This window comes from Pogoniulus pusillus, chromosome 11, assembly GCF_015220805.1.
Source record: "Pogoniulus pusillus isolate bPogPus1 chromosome 11, bPogPus1.pri, whole genome shotgun sequence".
NCBI classification, from domain to species: Eukaryota; Metazoa; Chordata; class Aves; order Piciformes; family Lybiidae; genus Pogoniulus; species Pogoniulus pusillus.
In genome coordinates this window covers 17324559-17340165 of record NC_087274.1, presented here as the reverse complement: position 1 = coordinate 17340165, position 15607 = coordinate 17324559, and the positions used below count along the sequence as shown (strand labels likewise).

At 51.3% G+C, this 15607-nt stretch overlaps 1 long non-coding RNA gene across 2 annotated transcripts; it reads left to right on the top strand.

Annotated features, from left to right (window-relative positions):
• Nucleotides 1-3228: 3228 nt before the first annotated feature.
• Nucleotides 3229-15360, top strand: LOC135179745 (uncharacterized). 2 transcript variants are annotated; one of them, XR_010304104.1, is made up of 4 exons: nucleotides 3229-3366; nucleotides 3453-3550; nucleotides 4287-4391; nucleotides 15057-15360. It is a non-coding gene; the product is annotated as an uncharacterized LOC135179745 (long non-coding RNA). The 2 variants fall into 2 exon arrangements; XR_010304103.1 differs by having other exon boundaries at nucleotides 3238-3550.
• The last annotated feature ends 247 nt before the right edge of the window (nucleotides 15361-15607 follow it).

The window sequence follows — 15607 nt, the reverse complement described above, 5'->3', positions numbered from 1 at the left end:
GAATAAACCAGGTTGGAAAAGACCTCTAAGATTGTTAAGTCCAACCTATTGCCTAACCCTTCTAATTAACTAACCCATGGCACTAGGTGCCTCATCCAGCCTCCTTTTAAACATCTCCTGGGATGGGCACTCCACCACCTCCCTGGGCAGCCCATTCCAATGCCAATCACTCTCTCTGCCAACAGCTTCCTCCTAACATCTAGCATAGATATCCCCTGGCACAACTTGAGGCTGTGTCCCCTTGTTCTGTCCCTGGGTACCTGGCAGAAGAGACCAACCCCCACCAGGCTACAACCTCCCTTCAGATAGTTGTAGACAGCAATGAGGTCTACCCTGAGCCTCCTCTGCTGCAGGCTGCACACCCCCAGCTCCCTCAGCTTCTCCTCACAGGGCTGCGCTCCAGGCCCCTCATCAGACTTGGTGCCCTTCTCTGGACATGTTCAAGCACCTCAGCATCTTTCTTAAACTGAGGGGCCCAGTCACACACTCATCTGAGCAGCCTGGCAGGGCTTGGTTTGGAGCCTGGGTCACACCAGCTGGAACCTATCTCCTCCAAACGCAGGTGCCAACAGTGTGGATTTCTCCACCTGGCATCTAGACTGCCACAGCACAAACAGGAACTCACATGCTGAGATCGATCCAACTTATTTCGGGTGTCTATCACAGGGTGAGGTGAGCCATGCCTGAATCTTCCTTTTTTTGTTACCCATTAGCTGTGAAAAAAACACCACACTCAGTCTAGACTGGATTTGAGCTGCTGGCAAGATATCTACAAGGAAAAGCCAGAAGGACAGGTCAAGATTTCAGCCCTAGCAGAAAGAGGTATTGGAAGACAGAGGTGGATTTGTGAGTCATCAGTACAGATGGTGTGTTTGTGGATAAGGTTCCCAGAGAGATGAGGAGGGAAAAAACAAACCATGTGGAAAGCCCTGCAACAGTCCCACAGAGAATGAAGAGGGAGATCAGAGAATCCTTAGGAGGACATCAAGTAGGTGAACCAAGAGTGGAAGAGTAATAGGAATCAATAGGAACAAGACTTCAAGTAGAAAAGTGTGTCCAGTGGTGGGATGGAGCTGGGCAGCCATCTGTGCATCCAGCGTGGCCTCGAAGCTTGGCTGGGAAAGGATTGGTAAAGAGGATAGCAGAAGCAGTTCCAGTGAAGGGCAGGAGATGGATGCTGGATGGCAAAAGTTGTGTAGGAGAAGAAATAGAATCACAGAGTCACAGAATGATAGGGAGATCCTTCAGGTTGGGAGGGAACTCAGGCATGGTAGGAAAGAGACAAAAGATGACCACTGAGAGAAGGCTGGAGGAGTGGATGAAAGGGAGAAGAATGGGTCACACACTTCTTCATACACCCCAGGAGACCACTGGTTGTGCCCAGAAAGACACACTGCTGGCTCATGGTGGACTTGCTGTCCACTAGCACTCCCAGGTCATGCTCCATGGAGCTGCTTTCCAGCAGATCACCTGTCCTGGTGCAGGAGATGGTTTCTCCCCAGCTGCAGGGCTCTACACATATCCTGGTTGACCTTCACGAGGTTCTGCTCTGCTCAGCTCTCCAGTCTGTCCAAGTCATATGGGTAATGGTTGGACTTGATGATCTTACAGGCCTCCTACAGCCCAAACAATACTATGCCCATGGCAGGAGGGTTGGAACTAGATGATCCTCATGGTCCCTTCCAACGCTGACTGATTCTATGATTCTATGGTGCTGTGAAATCATGTGCAATGTATTCTGCCCAAGTCTGCCTGATCTGTGCCTCTGAAAGGGGCTTGAGCATGTGGTGAATCAGCCAGAGCTGCAGAGTGATGCTGGAGGACAGACCAATCACATATCCAGCCTCAGTACTCAGCACAGGATCTATGATTCTATGATTCTATGATTCTGTGCAACCACAGAACCATAGAACACTTTGTGTTGGAAAGGACCTTCAGAAGTCACCTAGTCCAACCTTCCTGTAGCGAGCAGGAATATCTTTAGCTAGCTGGGTTGCTCAGAGTCCTGTTTTCCAGGCATACATGAATTGTTCACCTGCAGATGCCAGCAGAAAGCTTAGGGTGCTTGTGGTCACACAGAGCGAAAAACCCCCTCGAGTTCATCACAGCTTGAGCACCATAGCCAGAAACTGAACTTGTCCTGGGAAGACTTTCCCTCCCTGCTGCTGCTTTGCCAGAGCTCTCCCTTATTCTAGCAGGTGAAGCACCACCCTTGGGTAGTAAAACACCATCCTTGGGTTGTGCAACACTGGCACAGGTTGCCAGAGAGGCGGCAGATGTCTCATCCCTGGAGACAGTCCAGGTCAGATAGGATGGGGCTTGGTTAGGGCATCTGGAATTTCCTGCATGTACCTCTTCTTCACCTTCTGCTTTGTCCATGTGAGAGAAACTGCAGACAACTGCCTCTTAATGCTAGCCAGGGGCTAGACAGAAAGTGGAGAAGGAGATGAAGCCAGCAAGGTTGTTTGGGGCCACACATCTCTTTTGCTGCGTTTAATAGAAGGAGGCTATCCCAGCCCTCACCGCAGCAGCAGACGTGATTGTACTGAGGAGGGCTTCGCAGCGCCGCTTCACCCTGCTTTCATCAGGCTCTCATCTGATGCTGCAAGCAGCAGGAGCCAGCCTCCAAAATGCCAACCGCAGAAGCTGCTCTGCATCCGGAGGAGTGTGAGTGTGAACTGATCGCTGCCCGGTGACACTGTGACAGCCTGGCAGGACCCTCGCTGCCGCCCTCTGAGCCACCAGCCAGCCCAGGAGCTGCTGTCTGCAGAGTGATTGCTTTCTGGCCCGCCTGTGCCTCGCTGTGCCGCTGCTGTGCGCTCGCTCGGGGCTCCAGCTGGTGATTTATTTCTGAAGGGGGAGCATCGCCGAGGTGACTTGGCTGCCCTCAGCCACCCGCTCGCCTCCTCCACCCCTTGCATCCTCCTTTCGCTCCGCTGACATCCAGATGCTAATTTGTTCTCCCCCTGACCCTGCTCCTTCCCCTCCTGATTCGAAATTAGCTTACTAAAACGTGTTTTCTTTTAAGAATCCACAGCCTAATCCAGAACAAACAAAACACATTTTCTCAAACCACCAACGGCATGAACTTCTGCCCTGGCCTTGACCGCGCTCTCTCCTCCCTTCGCCTCCCAGCTCCCTCCCCAGGCTCCAGCCATCGCCATCTGACTGAGGTTTCCAGGAAATTTTTTTTCACTGACGAATTCAGTTGCAACAGCTCAGGAGCTGTGGAATTTTTTGGCAGCCAGCAGAGATGTTATTTTATTTACTTTCCTTCTGCATGCATGGATTTGGAGCGGTGAGGTCGGGAGACGTGCGTGGAGGAGATGAATTTGCACACGTTGGCTCCCGTCGGCGGAGCGTGCTGTAGGTGGAGAAAAGCCCTGGAAAGGAGAGCTCTTCCTTCTTATTAATCTTAGGGGAGGAGCGCTTAATGCTTTATTAACCTTAAGGTTTCAGAGAACAGATGGTTTGGGACTTGAAGATCTTGCACTGAGACTGAGACGAGGCTGGTTGGAACACAAAAGTCAATTATTCCGACAGCACACAGGTCAGTGTTTGCCCTTCTTTATCCAGCACTTCCTATGGGTGCCTGGGCTGGTTTGGTGTTTGTTATTCTAGTGAAGAGCCCTTCCACAGCCCTGTCCAGAGCACACAAGTGCAATCCCAGAGGAAAAGCTTGAATGTCAGTGCACTACACCTCCACCTCCTCCTCAAAACTGGCTGTGGTTGATGAAGAAAGGAGTGAGTAGGGGGGCACCCCCCCACATACACACACACATAGAGACACAGATTGGTTTGGGTTGGAAAGAACATTTCAAGGTCATCTGCTCCAACCCCCCTGCAGTCAGCAGGGACATCTGCACCTAGAGCCTGTTGCTCAGAGCCAGGTGCAACCTACCCTGGAATGCTCCCTCCGATGGGGCATCTGCCACCTCTCTGAGCAACCTCTTCCAGTGCCTCACACCCTCAGTGTTAGAAAGGCCCTCTTTAAGTACTGGAAGGCCTCAATAAGGTCTAGATGAGCCCCAGAGGTCCTTCCCACCTCTGACTACTCTGGGAATCTGGGATTGTGTGAAATGGGGTAGTCAGGAAGAGCCAGAGGCAGATCTGGTACAATGCCTTCAAATAACATCCAGATCAGTGGTGGCTCTTGACTTGTGGGGTCCCTTTGAAGGTAGCTTCTGAACCACTGACCTATTTTCCTGCTTTCTTCCCTCCCTCCTTCCATTCCATCATTCCATATCTCTCCTATTTGGTTCATATCTCCTGACCCTGAGCTGCAGCAGTAAATGTTTCCATTCCATGGTGAGGTGTTGATTTCCCAATGGCACTGCATGGAGCCAGCTGGTCCTGCTGAAGACTCCCTGCTCAGCCACAACAGTGGATAGGTACAGAGGGGGATGAGGGGCTGCTTTTCTGTGCTAGCCGTGGCAGAGGGAGGGTGGCATTAGCTGTACCATGGGATGAGTGACAGGCTTGGCTCATCTAAACTGGTATTGCGATGGGAGCAAGGAAAGAGGGAAGATTAGAGACAGGCAGGATTGTATTACTCTGAATATTTAATTCTGAATAATTGTATATCTGAATTAATACTCAGAATTAAAGTGCTGAGTAATTACATATTTGAATTACTTAGCCCTTGTGGCCCATGGGGGCCATTGAGATCCTGGGGGGGGCATTAAGAAGTGTGTGTCCAGCAAACCCAAGAAGGTTTTCCTCTGTGTCTACTCTGCTCTGATTAAAACCCATCTTGAGAATTGTGTTCAGTTTTGGGCTCCCCAGTTTCAGAGGGACAGGGATCTGCTGGAGACGGTCCAAGGAAGGCTATGAGGATGATGAGGGGACTGGAACATTGCCTGATGAGGAGAGGCTGAGGGACCTGGGGCTGCTTAGTCTGGAGAAAAGAAGACTGAGAGGGGATCTAATACATGTTTGTAAATCTCTGAGGGCTGGGGGTCAGGAGGAGGGACAGGCTCTACTCACTTGCTCCTTGGGATAGGACAAGGAGCAATGAGTAAGGGATGTAAGCTACAGCACAGGAGGTTCCAGCTCAATACAAGGGGGAACTTCTTGGCTGTAAGGGTCCCAGAGCACTGGCACAGGCTCCCCAGAGGGGCTGTGGAGTCTCCTTCTCTGGAGCCTTTCAAGGCCTGTCTGGATGTGTTCCTGTGTGACCTGAGCTAGATTGTATGGTCCTGCTCTGGCAGAGAGGTTGGACTCAGTGATCTCTTTGAGTCCCTTCCAACTCCTGACATCTGTGATCCTGCAATCTGTGATCTTTCACTACCTGCCTCTCCAAGGAGACACTTTCACAGCCCTGATCTTGATGTCTCTGCTCTTTTTGACAGTGACCAACCTCTTTGTCAATGATGAATGCAAGTCAGGAAGCATAGGTTATTAAATTCCTTCTTAGAGCTTCTCTGCCTTCCTGTAGAAGGGTGCACCAAAAGTACCTGCAGAGCACTTCAGCTCATCACAAAACGTGATGTGGAAGCAACCCAAAGCCTGGAGGTTTCTCACTGCCTAAGGGTCTGTAGGATGAAGGCCTGCAGTAGGCTTTGTCCTGCCCCACATCACAAGGTGTGACACAAGCAGATGCAATTATTCATGCTCAGTTAGAATCAACAAACACCACTGCAAAGTTAACAGAGACTCTTCTCGCCTTGCCACCTGTGCACCTGTAACAGGCCTAGAGCAAGCCTGCAGCCAAGTTGTCGGGGAAAGCAAATATTGCTTTGCTTCCTGCTTTCATGTGCTAGAAATACAACTTTCCCATCAAAAACAACTGCAAGGGAATATTTTTGCCCATCTAACTGTCACCCCATCAAGGGTTAGAGCTGAGCTGGCCACAAGGTGAGTGACAGATGCTCTGTCTGAATCCCTCTCCTTTCCCAAAGCAAAGAGAAAGGGAATAAGGGAGAGAGGCTGATGGGTTGGGGAAGAAACTGAATCAAACAGGATGGAAATGAAAACAATCTGGTGAAACAGAGAAAAAGAGATACAAACCAATATCCAACCCAACCCCTGGTGGCAATGGCGGAACTGTTGTCACTGCTGATAATGGGGACAGGCACTGGGGAAGTCCCAGATAGGACTATGAGGCAGCATTCAGGAGCTGTATTCTGGAACTAGATTCAAGAACAAATGGGTTTGGACCAAAAGCAGAATGGACAGAGTCTCTGTAGGGTGCCAGAGGAGGCTTGATCCTGGTGATCCCTCAGCTTGATAGTACATGGGATGGAATCCCTTACTGGCCAGTTTAGGGTCGCCTGCCCTGTCTGCTCCTCCCTGCAGGCAGCACCTCTGGCTGCCTGCACCCCACGGTGACACTCAAGGCATAGCAGTGCCCTTGGTGTGCCCAGGAGCAATCTAAGGCAGAGCCTTTCTGCATTGCAGTCCTTGGCAGGAGCTCTCCCCACCAGCTTCTCCCTGCTGGCAACAGCCCCTGGGTGTGCAACCCTTCCCTGAACTGCAGAGAGTGCCTCAGAGAGCAGAGCCTGAGCTGAGAAGTCAAATCCCTGAGCAGAATTAGCTCTGGTCCAGCTCAGAGCAGGCTGATCAAATTCAGAGCAGCCCACAGAGCCCTGACAGGGGATTTTGGAGGGGTGACAAGGCATTCGCTGTCCCATTGCTCCTGCCTGACCCTGAACAATTAGTTTCAAAGTTCATGCCTGTCAGATTACTTTTCTGAGCTGAAGAGCTGTTTCAGATCATCTTTCTCCAGCAGCCTCTTAACTTTTATTTTCCAAGTGGAAGATTTTGTGTACTCATTTCCTGACCCAGCTACTGAGCTCTCCAGAACATTTTCTACATGTTATTCCCCCGCACCCTCCCTATCCACTACCTAGTCCCACTTCAGAATTTCACTACCAGGATTGCTCTCCCTTTCATCTTCATTCTTAATTGAGATATTGAATAGCAACAGATCAAACCCATCAGCTTCACTCTAAGGATCAATGGACACACAGATAAAATGCAACCACTGCTCCTTAGAATTGTAAATACAGAGAGGCTGAGTGTGTGGCACAGGGTGAGGGGAGTGGAGGTGTACTAGGAAGAGTGTGTCTGACAGGTTGAGAGAGGTTCTCCTCCTCCTCCTCTATTCTGCCCTGGTGAGAACTCATCTTGAGTATTGCCATCAGTTTTGGGCTCCCCAGTTTCAGAGGGACAGGAATCTGGTGGAGAGAGTCCAAGGGAGGGCTACAAGGATGGTGAGGGGACTGGAGCACTGCCTGATGAGGAGAGGCTTAGAATCAACCAGGTTGGAAAAGACCTCCGAGATCATCCAGTCCAAGCCATCCCCCAGCCCTATCCAGTCAACTAGACCATGGCACTAAGTGTCTCACCCAGGCTTTTCTTGAACACCTCCAGGGACGGTGCCTCCACTACCTCCTTGGGCAGCCCATTCCAATGCCAATCACACTCTCTGGCAACAACTTCCTTCTAACACCCAGCCTGTACTTCCCCTGGCACAACTTGAGGCTGTGTCCCCTTGTTCTATTGGTGGTTGCCTGGCAGAAGAGCCCAACCCCACCTGGCTACATTCTCCCTTCAGGTAGTTGTAGAGAGCAATGAGGTCTGCCCTGAGCCTCCTCTTCTCCAGGCTAAACAACCTCAGCTCCCTCAGCCTCTCCTCATAGGGTTTGTGTTCCAGGCCCCTCACCAGCTTTGTCACCCTTCTCTGGACACGTTCCAGCAGCTCTGGAATATCCTCTTTAATGCAAATCCTGATATAACAGAACCTTCTGCAACTTCACAAGGCTTTGTAAAGAACATCTCACTGGATATGCTCTGGCTGCTGTGTGCATCTAATGAAGGAGCAGCCAGCATGGAGGAAGTTTGTAGACCCTGATTGGTGTGTAGAGCGTGGCTGGTCACAGGCTCACAGTACGTCAGGGGTTGGAAGGTACCCAAAGAGATTATCCAGTCCAACCCCTCTGCCAGAGCAGGACCATACAATCTAGCTCAGGTCACACAGGAACACATCCAGGCAGGCCTTGAAAGGCTCCAGGGAAGGAGACTCTACAACGTCTCTGGGGAGCCTGTGCCAGTGCTCTGGGACCCTTCCAGCTAAGAAGTTCTCCCTTGTGTTGAGCTGGAACCTCCTGTGCTGCAGCTTACATCCCTTGCTCGTTGCTCCTTGTCCTATCCCAAGGAGCAAGTAAGCAGAGCTTGTCCCCTGTCCTGGCCCCCAGCCCTCAGAGATTTACAAACATGTATTAGATCCCCTCTCAGTCTTCTCACCTCCAGACTAAGCAGCCCCAGGCCCCTCAGCCTCTCCTCATCAGGCATGGTATCGAGGCCCAGCCCTCTCTGGAGGTCTCACCAGCACCAGGAGCTACTTCTCTTTGCTGAAGTAAAGACCTAGAAGGGAGAAACCAGTCAGGTGTTGCAGACTGGGCAGCCAGGGCAAGCACTTTGGAGAGACCCTCTGAAACATGATTTGTCCCAGCCCTTTGGCAAGCACTAGGGCAGATGGAAGTTGGTCCAGCTCATTCTGGTCTGGCTGGCAGTGGACATCTCCAGGAGGAAATGTTCTCCATACGGCACAGCTCAGCATGCTGCCAGCATGCCGACCCAGGCTCTCCTGGATCATCAGGATGGGAACTCAGCTGGAGGAGCATCCCAAGTAGGCTTTGCCTGGAGCTTATCTGGGTTGAGGCATCTGCTTTGAATGAGCTGCATGGATAAAGCATCCAAAGAAAAAGAAGAAGGAAAGAGGCAATAAACCCAAGTAAGTTACGTCACCTAAATCTTGCATAATTAGATGTGAGCTCTGAGACTGTAGAAGGAAATGAGCTTCTGCATGTCAGTCCCACGTTTTGCTGTTCAAAGAGGTCCTGTGCCCTTCTGACCCAGGGCCTGGCCACTCTACATCATCCTAAATTGCATTCATCACTTCTCTTTCCCCCTGTTTCTTCATAACCTCTAAGCCAGTGAATCAAGCATCCTTGGCTTGGAGCTGGTGCATGGAGATGGCTCCTGGGAGAGTGCAAAGCTGAGTAATGCTTGGGAGGTGAAGGCATTTCTGTCCTTGTCCCCAGCTGAGGAGATGAGAGATGGCGAGTCTCTAGAGCTTGTTCCCAGCAGCAGCCTCACCAAGCCGCAACCTCTTTTGCAGGTCATAGGACTGTAGAGACTCTCTCCCCTCTCATCCCATCACTAGATGTGGGAATCAGATGTGGCATCTCCCCAACCTGATTCATCCCTGTCTTTCTTCTTTTGGCTACAGTTTGGGCTGTTTTTGCCAGTACATAAGGTTCAACCTCTGTGCTGAAGCGCAGGCTCCGACGCACAGCGCCAGGCAAAAGCAACACGCTTGTGTAACCCAAGAATGCCAACCTCTCCCAGAGCTGGATTTCCAGCTCCAGGTGCTACTAGCAGCTGGCTGCTGTGAATGCTGAGCTCCCTAAGGTGGCTCCAGTACCAGGATTTTGTTCCTCAAGGGACAAAAGCCATCAGATGACAGACCTCAGTGTTGCACATCAGGACCAGTGTTGGTGCTGGCATTGTGGTCAGAGCAAAGCCTGCTATGGCAGCTCACAAGGAGGAAGATGGAGCTGGAAAAGGGTCTAGAGCACAACTCTTTCAAGGAATGGTTGAAATAATTTCTCTTGGAGAAAAAGGAGGCTGAGGGGAGACCTTCTTAACACTCTCTACAAGTGGCTGCAGGGTGATGTGGAGGTTGGCTTCCTCTCCCAAGGAATAATGATGGGGTAAGATGAAATGGTCTCAAGTTGCACCAAGGGAGGTTTAGGTTGGCCCTGAGGAACAATTTCTTCCCTAAAAGGGTTGTCAAGGTCCGGATCAGGCTGCCCAGAGCAGTGGTGGAGTTCCCACCTTTGGAGGGATTAGAAAGCTGTGTAGATGTGGTGCTGGGGGACATGGCTTAGTGGTGATCTGGCAGTGCTGAGTTAATGCTTGGACTTCACCATCTTAGAGATCTATTCCAACCTAAACAATTCTATGATTCTGTGACTGCTCACCCACTTGAGGGGGGGATGGAGGTAGGCATGAGAGGGAACTTTTCTCTGTCCTGGTGGTCCCCATTGCTGATGTCAGTCTGCCTCAGCACCAGCAGCATCACCTCCCTGTTGCCTGTCAGAAGCCTCCCAGCCTTTCCCTGAAAGAGCTCATTCCGCTCTCTGCCATCTCCAAAATCACAACCAGCTGGGCGCTGCCTCTGGGACTGCTCAGCCTGGAGGAGCTCTGACTCAGGCTCATACATTGCTTTCCAGAAATCCAAGCTCCCTGCAGGACCTTTCCAACCACTCCGTGAGAGGCGGCACAAGGGCTGGGTGAAAGCTGGCGCTTGGTGGGACCTCGTCCCACGTCCATCAGTAGATGACTAACGGAGCTTTGATGATCAATAGGTCAAGCTGGTTAATGACTCTGCCTTCAGCTGGACTGGGAGTAGAGGTCCAGAGGATATCCAGGAAAGCTCTTTCAATGGAAATTATTTTATGCTTCTATGAAATCCATGTTCTTGGAAAAACAGGGTAGTGGTCAGGTCTGTCACCCTGAGAAGGGGTGGCTGGTGGCTTGTTTGTTTTACTGATCTTGCAGAGTCATTTTCTGGTTGATTAACTTTCTTTTCTTTCCCTCTTTTTTCTTTTAAATTACATTTTTTCAACAACTACTCCAAGTTTCTACAGGGAGAGACTTGCCAAAACAGAAAGCTTGGTAGATTTTTTCCTACCTCTAAAGACCAAGGATGAAACTCTGGCTCCTCAACCTTGACAGCTCAGGGAAAATGCTAGATGCTGCTCAGCCTTTTAGTCCATGGCCTTTTACCAGCAAAGCCCTGAATTACTTCCAGTCATTTGGCCCCAGCTGCTGATCCCACTCAACAGACCAAACACTATGTGGCTTCACCAAATTCCTTCTACACACGTGTCCAGGCTACAAACCTTCCTGTTGTGTTGTGTGGCTGCTTCCTGAGTGACTGAGCACAGGCAGAGAGGCTCCATTACAAGGTTTTACTTCTGCAGGTCTTGGTGATGGAGGCAGCTTAGCCCTGGGGCTGTAGCACTAAGCAGAAGCTCATCTATTGCACCTCCAGTGTGGCCATCAGGATTAGGGAATTGATTGTCCCCCTGCACTCAGCACTGTGAAGGCAACACCTTGAATCCTGGGTTCAGTTTTGGGCCCCTCACTCCAAGAAGGACATTGAGATGCTGAAGCATGTCCAGAGAAGGGCAATACAGATGGTGGAGGGTCTAGGACACAAATCTTGTGAGGAGCAGCTGAAGGACCTGGGGTTGTTCAGCCAGGAGGAAAGGAGGCTAAGGGGAGACCTTCTAGTTCTCTACAGCTCCCCAAAGGGAGACTGGAGCCAGGTGGGAGTCAGTTTCTTCTCCCAAGGACCAAGTGATAGGACAAGAGGAAATGGCCTCAAGTTGCTCCAGGGGAGGTTTAGGTTGGACATGAGGAACAATTTCTTCCCCTTGAGGGTTGTCAAGGGCTGGCCCAGGCTGCCCAGGGCAGTGGTGGAGTTCCCATCCCTGGAGGGATTTCAAAGCTGTGGAGATGTGGTGCTGAGGAACATGGTTCAGTGGTGACCTGGCAGAGCTGTGTTAACAGTTGGAGTCACTGACCTTAAAGGTCTTTTCCAACAGAAACGTTTCCATGGTTCTGTGATTTCTTGTGCCTGGAAGCACTTTTCCAGACAGAGGTCTTCTGCCTTCCATGTGCAGAGGACGATCCCAGTTCTAGTGGCTGCAGTTAGATGGGACCAGCATCACATCAACACATCGCCAAGATCAGGCCTGGGGGGGGGGGATCTAAATCATCTCCTACCTGCACGGAAATCCCTTTCTGTGCTCTTCCACTGGAGGGAACGCCCTCCTCGAGCAGCCTAATCGAGCTGAGCTCCTCAGGGCAGGGATTATCATGGCTCTGCAGAGAAAACAACGCACAGGTGCTGCGCGCTCTGCTCCAGCCGAAGCCAGGCAGCTCTCTCAGGTGCCTTTGAAGCGTTTGAGCCTGGGGCTGCTTTGCTTCCTCCAGTATCTTTGCCTTTTCTTTCTCTGCTTGGAAAATCCACTCCCTGGACAAGGAAGGTGTCATGGCCAGAAGTTCAGATGCTCAGCACAAGCATCTGGGAGTTTCTGAGAGCTGCATCTCTGTGCAGGGAAGGAGAGAGCTGTCAGCTGGGCAGGACAAAGAGATTCCAGAGGGAATAAGGCACTTAGGTCCCAGCAGACCTGGGCCACAGGCATTTTTTTTTAGATAGAAAAGTCTTTTAAGCTTGTCAAGGTCACCTTCTGCATTTCAGAGCCAGGCTCTACATTTGGCTTTCGTGTTTCTCAGGAGAGCAGTGTGTGTGGCTCTGCAGATGGCCTGGGCCATGTCCCATGCTGCTCCCTGGCTTTCCCTCTTGCAGCAGTGAGTGGCATTTTCAAGGATGTTTCCATAAACCAGGGTGCCTGCTTTAAGCTGCAGGGGCAGAGTTTGGTCAGAACCCTTCCTTGCTTCGAGAAGAGCTGGGCTAGTGAAGCTGCTGTTGTCTCCCTGTGCAAAATGCCCTATCTAACCACAAGTGCCTCGGGGTTGTTGTCCTGCATCTCATTTCAGGGATGCCTCACTAGCACAGTTGCCTTTTTCATACTGCCCTGGGTCACTTCTCCTATCCCACAGACACTGGGGCTGAAGGCCTGGCCCTTGTGGTATCCCCAGTGGTCAGGGACATGCCATAAGGTACAGGCAGTTTCAGCAAAGGGCTGTGTGGGAAGCCCTGTGTGTGTGTCTCTGTGTGTGTGCACACTGTTGATGTGCCTTCACGGGCTCACAGGATGTCAGAGGTTGGAAGAGACCCAGAGAGATCATCCAGTCCAACCCCTCTGCCAGAGCAGGACCATACAATCTAGCTCAGGTCACACAGCAACACATCCAGACAGGCCTTGAAAGGTCCCAGAGAAGGAGACTCCACAGCACCTCTGGGCAGCCTGTGCCAGTGCTCTGGGACCCTTACAGTCAAGAGGTTCCCCCTTGTGTTGAGCTGGAACCTCCTGTGCTGCAGCTTCCATCCATGGCTCCTTGTCCTATTGCAGGGAGCAAGTGAGTAGAGCCTGTCCCTCCTCCTGACCCCCTGCCCTCAGATACTTATAGACATTTATTAGATCCCCTCTCAGTCTTCTCTTCTCCAGACTAAGCAGCCCAAGTTCCCTCAGCCTCTCCTCATCAGGCAGTGCTCCAGTCCTTTCATCCTCAAGCCTTCCCTTGGACTCTCTCCAGCAGATCCCTGTCCCTCTGAAACTGGGGAGCCCAAAACTGAAGGCAGTACTCAAGATGAGCTTTCACCAGGGCAGAGCAGAGGCAGAGGAGAACCTCCCTTGATCTGCTGGACACACTCTTCTTAATGCCCCCCAGGATCCCATTGGCCTTCTTGGCCACCAGGGCACATTGCTGCCCCATGGATGTTATCCAGCAGCACTCCCAGGTCCCTCTCCAGAGAGCTGCTCTCCAGCAGATCACCTCCCAACCTGTATTGGTGCAGTTCATTCTTCCTGCCCAGTTGCAGGACTCTGCACTTGTCCTCGTTGAACCTCATTTGGTTCCTCTGTGCCCTGCTCTCCAATCTGCCCAATGTATGCCTTGCATACATCATTCCCAAACTGTTTCCCAGGAGTATTCTTGGGTTAGCCTTGCTTAGTGTATCTCAGGCATGGCTTGAGCCTGGAGGGGAATCCACAGCCTGCTATAGCCTGACTCAAGCAGTCAACTTTGCCTTCAGCATTGTGAAAGCTTCTCTAGAGCAGCCCTGAAGTATTTTATCCTCCCCTGGGAGACCCCCAGCCGTGCGTGGATGTGCTGTGTGAGACTCGTGTGTGAGTGCTGCTGTGCACACATCTGGGATGGGCTTTCCAAAGAAACCCTGTCCCCTTGGGCTTGTAATCTTTTCTGCATTAGATTCCCTCTGATCTTGCAGCCAGTGGGTTTTCTTGGCACAGGCATTCCAGGAAGAAGCATGTGCTCAAAGGGTTCAAAGAAACTCCTCTGGAAGAGGGGAATTTTGCATTCCCAGCCTTGGAGCTCCTCTCACCAGTGCACCCTCCTCCAAGCCTCTTGTCCCAAGAACTTCCCTCTGCCAGCTAGGGCTGGTTCCATCCCATCCTCTCTACCTCTCACCCAGCAGAAATTCCCCACAGAAGGTTTTCTGCAAACGAGCTCCTGTTGGGGAGAATTGCTCTGCAGGGAGCTGCTGCACGTCATCGAAGCAAGCATCTCCAGCCCTCCTTACTGGTGGTTGGAAACTGAGTTTCCAGATGTTGGCTGGTGGCTGCTTGCTGTAAGGAGAGCTGGAGGACAGTTGTTTGAGTGGGGCTTCAAAAAGTTGTATTTCACCCAATCATCCTCCTTGTGGTTGTGACGAGTCTCATTGGTGGAGATTCTCTTCTCCAGTCCAGGCTACTCCCTGTTCCATCCAGGGCCAGCCTCAGCAGCTTTGATCAGCACCTCAGGAGGTATTTCCTGGCTAGAGGTGACTGTCCTTCTGTTTAGGCAGGAGAAGGGAGGGTTTTCTCCTATACAAGCAGATCAAGGAAGATTCTCTTTCCCTTCATCTACTCTGCCCTAGGGAGACAGCATCTGGAATACTGGGTCCAGCTCTGGGCTCCCCAGTTCAACAGAGACAGGGAACTACTGGTGAGACTCCAGGGGTGGTTACAAAGCTGCTGAGGGGCCTGGAGCAGTTCTGGGAGGAGGAAAGGCTGAGAGCTCTGGGACTGAGAGCCTGGAGAAAAGCAGCCCCAGAGGGGATCTGATCAATGCTCAGCCAGAGCTAAAGGGCGAGTGTCAAAGGATGGGGCCAGTGATGGTTGGTAACAAACCCAGGAGGTTCCATGAGGAGAAACTTCTTCCCTGTGAGGGTGTTGGAGCACTGTGCCAGGCTTCCCAGAGAGCATGAGTAGCCCTATTTGCCAGTGCTTTCATCTCTTGTTAACCAGGAAATCTTTTTAATGGAGAGCAATGTTTGAGTTTTATAACAGGGGGAAATGGGACGGGCTCCGGATTCTGCGTGGCCAGACTGATTGCGTTCCCTGCTCTTACAGATCCACTCAGGAGAAGTGGAGGAAGAAGAGGATGGGCTGCTGAGAGGCTCTCCAGACGACTTGACTTTTTCCATCAGTGCCTTGTTAACATCACAGATAATTTTCTCCTGGAAATAACCAGGAAAAAAAAAATCAACTTGAGCCAAAACAGTTCAAGAGTTTAGAAAAACGAGCAAAGAGGGAGGGGGCAGCAGCTCCTTTGTGAGCATCTGATCCTGGTGTCAGCCCCTGGCATCTTCCATCCCTGTGGGGGAAAGAAAATGTTTGGGCATAATAAAGAGAACAGAATAACTTGCAAAACAAACCAGAGCAGTGTGAAGTGTGAGAACCAAAGAAAGCAATGGCAGAGCTCCCACTGCTGCGAGCAGGCCTGGCTTCCAGAGTGTCATGGAATCATGGTGTGGGTTGGATTGGAAGGGACACTTAAAGGCCATCTTCTCCAGCCCATTTTTGGTCAGCAGGGACAGGAAGGAGGTTGGAGCACCTCTGCTATAAAGACAGGCTCAGGGAGCTGGGGTTGTTCAGCCTGGAAAAGAGGAGGCTCTGGGGAG